The sequence below is a fragment of the Hesperophylax consimilis genome, chromosome 17, assembly GCF_061612785.1.
Source record: "Hesperophylax consimilis isolate HC1 chromosome 17, BYU_Hcon_1.0, whole genome shotgun sequence".
Taxonomy (NCBI): Eukaryota; Metazoa; Arthropoda; class Insecta; order Trichoptera; family Limnephilidae; genus Hesperophylax; species Hesperophylax consimilis.
Window position 1 is genome coordinate 34,350,085 of NC_142852.1, and position 11,313 is coordinate 34,361,397.

Here is an 11,313-nt window from a genome sequence, read left to right on the forward strand (position 1 = left end):
TTCGACTCACTTCTCCGCTGTCAAACTCGGAATGTTTTGACGCCATCTTTGATTCGAAGAATAGCGCCTAACGTGAGGTTCGAGCACTGATTAGTCAAATCGAACTTTAACCCGAGCGTTAGCGTTATTCAGATATAGTGAAAACGAAAAAATGACTAATCCGCGGATTAGTGCTTAGTCAGAACATAATCAGAGATAGTGAAATACCCCCTTACTGTATAATTCTACATATCAATCTCCGACTAACCGGAATCTGAACCTTCTCTACATGTGTCTCGTCCGGTCTGCACCATTTACATATCTATGGTCTACCTATGTAAAATAGGCGTACTCGCCGTTTGATAGATTGTCTTATTTGGTTTATAGTTTAATCCCAGAGTTCTGCTTTAACCGTGAATTCCTTGTACATTATATACAGGTGTCCGAGAGTAAAAAGTACTTACTTCGGGAGGTGATTCAACATGTTGGTACAAGTAATGATAAGAGGTGATAATAACCCCCTCACGATCGATTATTTTCAAATTTAACTTTGAATCAAATTGTTCGAAAATAAAAACTCAAATCAAATAAAGTGATTTTCTCACTTGTACTTGTGCTTCAAGTTAACGGACTTATTGTGTATATTCTTATAATTTCTTTTCACATCTGAATCTACTTATTACGTAATTATTATTAATGAATGCATCACTTTCCGGAAACACTGTACCATTCCATGTATTGTATAGTATGTAAGTTATATCTTACTGTCATAATATAATGATTGTTTTGTGAAAAGTAAATTTATCTGTGATAAATAAAATTTATTAAAAAATTGTCAGTGTTTATTATTTTCTGACGTGTACCCAAAAACATAAACTTTTATATACTTTCTATGAATATAATTTGCTTGTATTATATGTTTAAACCTTTCGGAAGAAATTCTCTAAATGATAGTGAAAACCATATCAAAATCCGTTGCGAAGTTTAGAAGAACTAAGCGCACAAACAGACAGACGCGGATAGCGACATTATTTTATACCATATTATTAGCTGTAAACCGCCACGTGTTGCTGTAGTTCAGTCTGTCTGTAGATAGAGAAACAATAGCGCATATTGCTTTTACGTGCAACAGATGGCACTGTTTTCAATAATTAACATTAAAATTATTATTTATATAGTTTTTATTTTGTTTTATTCATTTCACGCCCGTAGGACTTTTACATAAGTATATGTGTATTATAATTTTGACGTAATGAATAATTTAGAACATAAATAGATAAAAAATACAAGAAACAATTTTTTTTTATACAGATAGGTAAACAAAGAGAAAACCAAAGATTTTTTTAATACGATCCACGAAATTCACCACAGTGCTATACGCGAGGATACTAATTTTAAATAGTATTTGTTTTTTCTTCATGAAATTATGGCAGACAAACCGCTGAAAACACTGTCCTGACTTTGAAACCCGGACAATGTTTTACCAGACTATTCGTCTATTTTAGAATGATATCAAATAATAACATCAAAATCCCCATCGCTCGACGAACGTAACAGTCGATACTGATAAAATTATGCAATTTACGTATATTTCTGTGAGATTGGAGTACGTAAGCGTCATATTTTACATTTGTTACTGCTAGCACCTCGGTGTCTAAAGATGGAACTATTCTACAACTTACCAAGGTTTAAGTCTTAAATTTGCGCGAGGTATGTCGCACATTGTGAGGATACGGACTGATTGATATACGGGCCAATAGTATCTTACTCATCTCTTACCCGACGCACTTTTTCATCTCTTCCGTGCGTGAAATAAAACACGGTAAGCTGACTGCGTTAGACTTTATTGGCAGAAAAACATAACATTATTATAATACAAGCGACACACTAAGGGAGAGAAGGGCTAGATGAAGGTTTATGTGGGGCGCTCAACGCTTCCGTTGTAGTACTTCAGGTTGTACAGCACGTACATAGGGGTGGCAAACCAACAGGCCAGCATCACGGAAATGAGGCCCAACATTTCCTGGAAAAAAAAACAGATATATCAGGGATATTAAACATTTTATTTACGAGGAAAGGATGGGTCTTGAAGAGAACCATGTTGTAGGAGGGAGGAAACACAAAGACCAGATGTACAAATGTTGGGTGCGCGTTTGGCTTGTTTCCTGACTATATACGGATGCCAAAGAGATCAGTGACTCAAATTCCTCGGAGCCCATCTTCCATTGTAATACCGGTAGAACAAAAACAGCATTGAAAAATGCTTTGACATTGACAAAACAATCGACAGCTCGTTTCGGCGTAAACCATTGAAAGTAAGTAATTATTTTACATAACCATTGCTTTATCAATAACACTTGTATAAAAATTGTAACTACCTCATACTCTATGTAAAAAGCCCCACAGGCGTATAAACAAGTAATGGGTTATTTTTCACCTTCCTCGTGATAGCTTATCTATAGGATAACGTATATTAATAAATAAACAAATAAATTCTCGCAATAGGTAGAAAACTCGTGTAACTTATCCTATAAAGTCACTATTGACATGAACCAAAAATCCCTGGACAGAGAATTAGTGCAATTTTGTATGAATGGCATTCTTCTGGAAGACAAATCTACGGTAAGGGGAAATTGCCTGGCAACCATCTTGTATGACTAACTTTTGAAATGATTTAAAAGCGAAGTGATTTACCTAATGAGTCGTCGAAAGTACATTCATTGGTCGATTTTTTTATTCTAGAGTCTCGTCAAAGGTAACAAGTGGGTCAAACCAGTCGACACCGACTTGTCTTCGACGGCTGTCAAAATCTAGTCTATCGTATCCTAATCTAAGATCGTTTCGAACGAACCCAAGATCACTTTGAAGGAAAAGCATTGTATATTTTTACAAAGTTGTTTTAATGTTCTGTACAATGGCTGATTTACCGACAATATTGGCTGCAATACATAATGAGAACATAACAAGAACGTTCTGCCAGACGCTCGATTCTTTCGCTAATCTAACAAACGAAGACTTCGTCGGGAATTTTAGGCTTAATCAAGCCTTAGTACATCGTCCGGTAATAGTTGTGTTTCCGCTCATAACACCTCCATCTCGTTCTTCAACTCTAGATGTCGGAACTGAGGTGAGTACATCTAGAGCGGAAGAACCGTATCGTGGCTCCCGTTCTTCAGCTCTAGATGTCGGGAACTAAGGTGAGTACATCTAGAGCGGAAGAACCGTATCGTGGCTCCCGTTCTTCAGCTCTAGATGTCGGGAACTAAGGTGAGTACATCTAGAGCGGAAGAACCGTATCGTGGCTCCCGTTCTTCAGCTCTAAATGTCGTAACTAAGGTGAGTACAAAAATTAGACGGCGATGTTTTGTTTTTGACATTTCAATCTTTTACCATAGAAACTAGGGACGGATCATGAATCATTTTATTAAGAGCGGGAAGCCACGGTATCAGCTCAATATATTCCTACGGCTAAAAGAGTCGACTCGATTGAACGGGAGTCGTGAGCACAGAGCGTATGAGCAATGAGAATACAGTTCTGGTCCGATACCAGCGACACCTCGCAGCGTATGAATGATCGTACCACGAGAAAAATAAGATGCTAGGTAGTTAGTAGTTTTAGGTACATATGTACAAGTCCAAGACGCCATTCACGTACCTTGAGTATGAAATAACACTTGGATAATTTTAATGGCATTATAAAAAGAAGAGTAACCATTCAATTGAGCCATGGCACGGTTTACTGGGAATCCTACGAGTACGGCTTATCAAAAAGAACTAGCTCATTAAGAACGACTCATCGCTAATAGAAACGAAACATAGACAATATTCAAAGGGCTGCCAATATAATAACGTTTTCAATCCTTCGACATTGAAGAATACGTATAAATGAAACATTCAACAATGGTCGTCGAGACGACGGGTAATGTTTCGTCTGAAGATGGCGCTTAACGAATAACTCTCGATCGCTATTAGAGAATCAAACCCCAGGACTTTTTAGTACGTTCGAGTACAGAATGGTAAACTCGTACTTTACAAATAAATAAATCACAAATTCTATCTCGAAAGTACACGTTATCCTTTGGATAAACTATGAAGAACTAACTGAATAACCATCACGCTGTTTTCCTTAAAGGGGTAGGCAGAGAGGACGGATTGCCAAACTACTCATTCTTGGCACTTCTGTTATTCTGACTTTTTAATTTAAGTGTTAATTTCTTAATATTACTGTATTCAAAATTGAGGTTAGGTTTGAATTAAACGTCAACATAAAGTCGGAACGTGTAAAGTTGATATGAATACGGTCAAAACGCTAGCAAATATATAGTAAAATAAAATAAAAATGGTTAACATAAGTTTACTTTGGTAAAAAAATAGTTTAAAATGTCACTTTTGACAAATACTTAGATTTTCCTATCTGTCAAACTCATGCAAAAAGATTACGTAACTTTTTAAAAACCACATTTTATCCGCAAATCCTTCAGCAATTTCACTAAATATCCACATATAATTACAATATAACCTTTAAGCTACAATATTTAACAAAGAAAACCATTAAAATCAATAGTTGTAACCATTATATTACAGTTTTAAAAACCTCACCATTTTTACATGAAAAAATGCCTAAAATGGATTCAGAAATCGCGTTCGGCGACTGGACTGAATAACCAACCTTTCTCTTGCTAATTTTAAGTTTAGGATAACATGACAATATTATAAAGCCAATAGTATAGTCGAAAAATATTGCTAGCGAATTCAGTGGACGCTGGAATTGAACCCAAGATGCAGGAGTAGGAACCTGTCAATTTTGCCATTGACCAGTGATGTTACTACAGCAAAGATAAGCAAGTTTCTCTTGAAATGAAACGAAATGATAGGAAAGAACTATTATAATCACAAGATCAAGTAGTTACTTATATAAGTATGTAGGTAGTTCTTTAGGCCAATCTACGCGTCTATGACAGTAATTACAGAAGCAAATTGTTCTTGTTAATTGAATACGTTAGGTAAACACCGCTATGACGACGATGCTAGCCAACTTTAGATATGAAATAATATGCGTTGTACTCACGGGTGTGGACACCTTATTCCTTGCTGGAATGACTTGAGCGATGGCTCGATGGTTGTTGAACCTCTTCAGCACCAAGCTCGACACCTGAGGATTCATCACCAATGGCTTAAACTTCAACAGCCTCTGTAGAGCGGACATTTTGAGTTTTTGCAAGTGAACTTTTCTACCAAAGGTTTTATATCGAATGAAAATATGATTTCATGTAATGTGGTTTACTGATGTTGCCAGTATGCATTACGTTTTCCCTAAAATAGTTTATGTGGGGAATTTTTCCCCGTATATTTAATTAAGGCGATGCACTACGTCGTGTAATATTTTAAATTGAGCCGCTATCAATAACAACCCTTACGTAGATGGCGATAAGGTTTTGATTTATGCAAGAAAAAAACATGGCCAAAAATTCTTTTTATTTTATTTTGTGGATGTTCAGGCATAAATATTTTTTTTTCGATCATTTTATAAATAACTTTTTTCCACATTATACAATAAAATCATAACCGAAAATGGGTTCATAAGTAGTAGATTTTGAACTTTACAGCAGTTTTCATAGGCCTTTACATAATTTTTTTCTGGGCTTATAAAAAGACTTATCTAAAAAATACTCGATTATTAAGGCCAAGATGTATCCTACTCGCAGTATTTAATTAAAGCATCTGAAACATTTCTAGGCGACCAAATGTTCAAACCAAAAACACATGATTTTGCATTACTACGTATGGCATCCCCTTAATTTGATTTGATACTGGGTTTACGGAGTGTAAACTAAGTTTTACTCAGAGAGATATAAAATAACACCAATGAAAGGAAAAACCAAAATGGAAATAAAAGAAAATGTTAGGAGATCATAATTTTGAGAAAACAGAAACTAGCAGCTTTCAAATCTTTGAAAATTAGGTTCTTTGATTTAAAAATAAGCTTTTAGTTGAATATTAATACATTTATACAATGAAAAGGCTACCTGCCGAGAAAGGACAACAATACACAAAATAATTGACTATACAAAGGAATGCATTAATTGCCACGCAGAAACTATAAAGTCTGCAACCAATCGATAGATTCAAGCTGAATTGTGGAAGCCAAAATTATTAATCGAAATAAAATGTATCAAGAAGTATTGTGTGTTTGTTAGTTATAATAAATTAGATTTCATAGTAAATTTGGATGTACAAACTTTAATAAAAATCTGTATCTGATAAAAAATACAATATTTTGGCTTGGACTTTCGTTTAGCAAAAAGATAAATTATATATTGGAGACATAATATCTGTGTTTACAAATGCATTACCAGGTGGATTTACAATATAATTTGATGTTTATGTCTTTGTCACTTTAGGTAAAGAAGATATAATATTTAAACCCAAAAACCCGCTGTCAACTAAAATTGAAGATGTAGAAAAAAGAGCTTTACTAATAGTTCTGTGTACATCGACATAGACATCGCATACAAAATAGTATATTTCTAATTTTCTCAGGCAATTTAATGTGAAAATAATATTATATAATAATTATAGAATAATTAAGGAATACATATTTTAATCTGTTAACACTAGAATTTACCAGTAAATCTAATATGGTATATTTTATTTCTAATATGGTTTCTATAAAAAATATATTTTTTGTTTTACCATAACATGTCCTTTTCCTTTATGTATTATTATTTGTTCTAGAAAATATTATTTTGTTATTCTTACGTAAATCATGTAGGACTACCATAATAGCCTAGTAGAGAAAATCACTAAAATTGTAATTTCGAAAAATTAAAAAAAAATACTTGGATGTTAAAAATAAATGTAACAATTATTATCGTTATTTAACGATTGCTTTAACGATACTGTAAAATAATGACAAACTACATATTACCCGTTTCAGCTGTTTTGCTTGGACTGGGGACCCATTATTTTTTTAATGTTTATTTTATGATTTCTTTTACATTTATCCAGGTTACTCTGAAAATTAATATATAAAAAATATTAAACAATCATTTATGTTTTAGGTTTTATCCTTACTAATAATTTTTTTTAGGTCTTAAAATAATAAAAATTAAATGACAAAAAATATTAAATCAGTAAGAAAAAAACATATATGATATAATTCATACGAGTTTTAGACTCTTGTAAAGGTAAACATGTTATGTTTTATTGAAATATGTTCTTACTATGTAAATTTAAATAATTATACTGTATTTTATAAAAAAAAAAAAAATATTTAAAAAAAAATATAGATGTGACCTGTGACAGGTGAAAACATTTATTTTTCTAAACAGCGCTATCTGTTGGACGTAAACGCAATACGCACTATTGTTTTCCTATCTGCACACAGAGACTGAGCCACAGCAATGAACGGCCGGGTACAGCTAGTTTCAAATAATTATTTAATGCGTTGTCTAAAATAAAGTATAGTCTTTATTATGTGGAAAGGTCTGTAGAATTATACTATAGAAAAACTTACGTACCTATTCGTACCTACATGATATTTTGTATGTGCTTTTGATTTTTAGGATGTTACGTGCACATTTGTAAACAAAATTGAATACACAACCGAAAAATCATGGGATATTATAATTATTAATTGTAGGTTTTGTGAAGCTAAAAGTTTATAATATTCACCCCGGGATCATAGCTTACCTATCAATAAATAATTATTAAAGACCATTACAAAATTCCCATTCCACGTCGATGACTTTAAAAATCATTTTCAGACATAAATAAACCACTCACCTTAGATCTGTAAAAAATGTAAGCAAACGAATACACATTTTAAATAGAAAATTATCATTATTAATTTATTGATAAAAACAATTCGGTACCTACTTTGTCACCATCCATTTGTCGCTCTCAATGCAATTTTAAAATTACCAATCGTGCATTCAACCTTCGGTTGTTGCACACGCCTGAGTTATTTGTCATTAATTAAAAGAGTTCTCATGTTAATTAAAAGATGTAGAAATAAATGTTGTATTATGGGATTCATTTTCTCCTTCTTTTATTTTCTACACTTATGTTACAACCTTTCCTGAGGTAATCGGCGCGCACGCGGCCTTCACCTTATAATCTAGGTTACAATCGTTGACTTAAACTTACCAATTCCAATTTTGAAAATTAATAGTTCATTGAACTTGAATAATTATATGCCTTACGCAGGCAAATCACTTCATTACTTTGCGCGCGCACCCATGCGCCCATGCACCCAATAATAGAAATAATATTATATTTTAAGTTAAATTTTTCTTTGGCTTGTCAAAAATCAACTGTCGAAATACAAAAACTTCATGCAGTCAATTTATTTTAAATAGCAATAATTTCACCGGCCGAAAGAGTTGAAAGGTTATTATTCAAATTAATTGTCGACAAAATTTTTCTTCCATATTTTATAACACATATTTTCCCTAAAATTTAATTATATTTCTAGACTATGGCAACATTTTTTGCAAGGCGGCCATTGCTATTATTTGATTGACCTTCTTGTTATATTATGAATGACATTAGAAGGATTGAAGCAATATTTAGGGTGAAGGGAGTGTGATTGGCCGCCATCTTGTATGACAAACTTTTGTAATGATTTCTTTTTGCATGAAAAGCATAATTATTGATAGGTACTATTTGAATTTTATTAACTTTCATTGTTTAGCATTATTGCGTATAACAGATCGTAGGCGTCGGCAGTCGGTGATACAAACATTGACGTATAGAACTGGCGCCAAAACGACAAATATGAAACTAACTAACTAACCATCAGGCCGTTTCCCCGCAGGGGTAGGCAGAGAGGACGGACCGCCAAACAACACGGTCTTGGCACACACTCCTTGCCTCATTCACATTCATACATCGTCTCTTACATACTCTTCTATTATTCTGACTCAAGTATCTGATTTACTTGATCGTGCCATGTCTTCCTCGGGCGTCTCCGACTTCTGCTACCATTCACGTTTGCATCGTATATTCTCCTTACATTACTTTCTTCGCTCATTCGCTCTACATGCCCAAACCATCTAAGCGTCCCTTTCTTGATCTTACTCACTACGCTTACATCAGCCTTGCACTCTTTGCGGATCTCCACATTCCTCACGCGATCATACATGGTTTTACCACACATACGCCTCAGGGATCTCATTTCAACTGCATTCAATCTACTTTCTTTTCCAGTTCCATGCCTCACTTCCATACATCAGGGTAGGTGCCAGCACTCCATTGTGGACTGCTATCTTCGCTTCTTTGGACAATGTTTAGTTAGCGCCATCTGCGTTTAGTCCTCCATTAACGGAATTACCTGCATTTACTCTTCTTTCAATATCTCTGTCAGCCTTCCCATCTCTCTAGAACATACTTCCTAAATACACAAACTCATCCACCTGCTCCAAGTATTCCTCAGCAACAACTATATTGCACACTGTTTTCGTACTCTCTCTTTCAAACACCATTACTTAAGACTTACTTGCATTCATCATTAACTCATTCTTCTAGCAGGACTTATCTAGCAGTGGTTTGAACTCGCGACGCCTGGTTGGGAATCTGACGCACTTGTCAATGCAGCTACTATCCAGTTAAGGCGAAGCTTAATGCCAAATCACTATTTTGATTAATCTTTATAACGAATTGGTGTACATTATGAATACCAAAAAATATGCTTTAGATAAATTGAAGGTTTTCCTATCGTTTCGCTTGAGTAGAATACAAATAAAAAATGTAAACTACAAAAATAAACATTTTTCAATAGAAACGTATTAATGCGTAAAGGAAACAACTTCTAAAAAATACAGTATTACAGCTAAGATTATCTGTGACAGTTTCACTTGATTAACTGTTTTGCTTTCTTATAAAATTATTTACAAAATTAATAAAAACCAGTTTTGAGCTTGAAATCGAACATTTCTAGACTCCATTTGTCAAGCGATTTTAATGCCTACCACCTATAATATAAGGTATACCAAGAATATACACACATTTGTCTTGTAGCTTCCTCTTGCTGATGTTATAAAGGTTTCCGCTTAAGAAAATACTAAAAGATTTTGTCTAAATATTGTTGGGATACTGACTCTCCGAAAAACAAGAATTGAAAGCATTTTTTGGTCACATCGGAGATGGATCGGTCAAATTGGAGATATCATGGAATTTTTTTGCCTGTGTCGCTTTTTTCCATGTGTTTATGATTGCAATAAATCATACCATTCCAATCCTTTTACCCAAACCACACTCTTACCCCAGTTGGGGATACCAGGTATTTAGAGAAGTCTTCATAACTTCGTGTTATCGAGTCTAGAAAGAATCTAGAAAGTTAACATATGTGCTCTCAAAAGACGTGTTCCAAAGGACGAGGAGTAAGTCAGTTCTCATTTGAAACTATATATTAACCGCTTCCAGAGATGTGCTTTATTTCAAATAAATCCATTTCAAATGGAAATGCAAAATGCAAAATAGGTATTTTCCATTTTGCATTTTAAATGCTTTTCTCAATGCATTTTCCATTTTAAATGCTTTTTTGCAACATTCTTCCTACTATCTCCACTCATATTTTTTTCATAAGCCCCAAATATCAGTCGGTCCTCAACCTCGCTATGAGAGATAATTTACATTTGTCAAGTTGCTCCCTGGTAGAAGCCCTGGCAATTGAGTGATACCATTACAAAAAATACTAATTATTATTTTTTTGGTAAACTAATGTTTACGACAAGATTTTTTATGCATAGCACAAAGGGTAACAATTATTTTATAAGCAATAATTATTAGCCTGAAACACTCATCCACATTGAAAAATCTCCCGATAAAAGATACATGACGCCAACTATAATAAAGCCAAACCAAAATAAAGTTGGTTGTTTCAGGTGAAAAAATGTAACAAGCAGTAATTGTTGAATGAAACACTAGTATATATATTGAATTATTTCGCGGATAAGAGATAAGCCGCCATAGCTCAGTGGTCAGAGCTGTCGACTGGAAATCGAAAGGACACGGGTTCATGTCTCGTTGGCGTCATGTATCTTTTATCAGGAGATTTTTCAATGTGGATGAGTGTTTCAGGCTAATAATTATTGCTTATAAAATAATTGTTACAAAAAATACTGATTCAAATACTGGGGCCATGATGCTGTAATATTAAATGTTAGATAGCAGTTTCTATGTTTTTACGTTGGCAACATTAGTCCCGCGCAAATTTTTTGTGGTTTCATAATCCGTAGTCGTGGTGTTTTTGGATTTACCATCATGTAATATGTTTGATCTACATTGATGTCCATTATTAAATGACAAAATTGTTTAAAAATTCTATAATTA

General features: G+C 33.9%; 1 long non-coding RNA gene across 1 annotated transcript; it reads right to left on the reverse strand.

Moving 5' to 3' along the window:
• Positions 1 to 1,806: 1,806 nt before the first annotated feature.
• On the reverse strand, positions 1,807 to 5,280 carry LOC149416479 (uncharacterized). The gene is made up of 2 exons (XR_016303711.1): positions 5,048 to 5,280; positions 1,807 to 2,002 (listed from the first exon to the last, which is right to left on the reverse strand). It is a non-coding gene; the product is annotated as an uncharacterized LOC149416479 (long non-coding RNA).
• Positions 5,281 to 11,313: the final 6,033 nt, after the last annotated feature.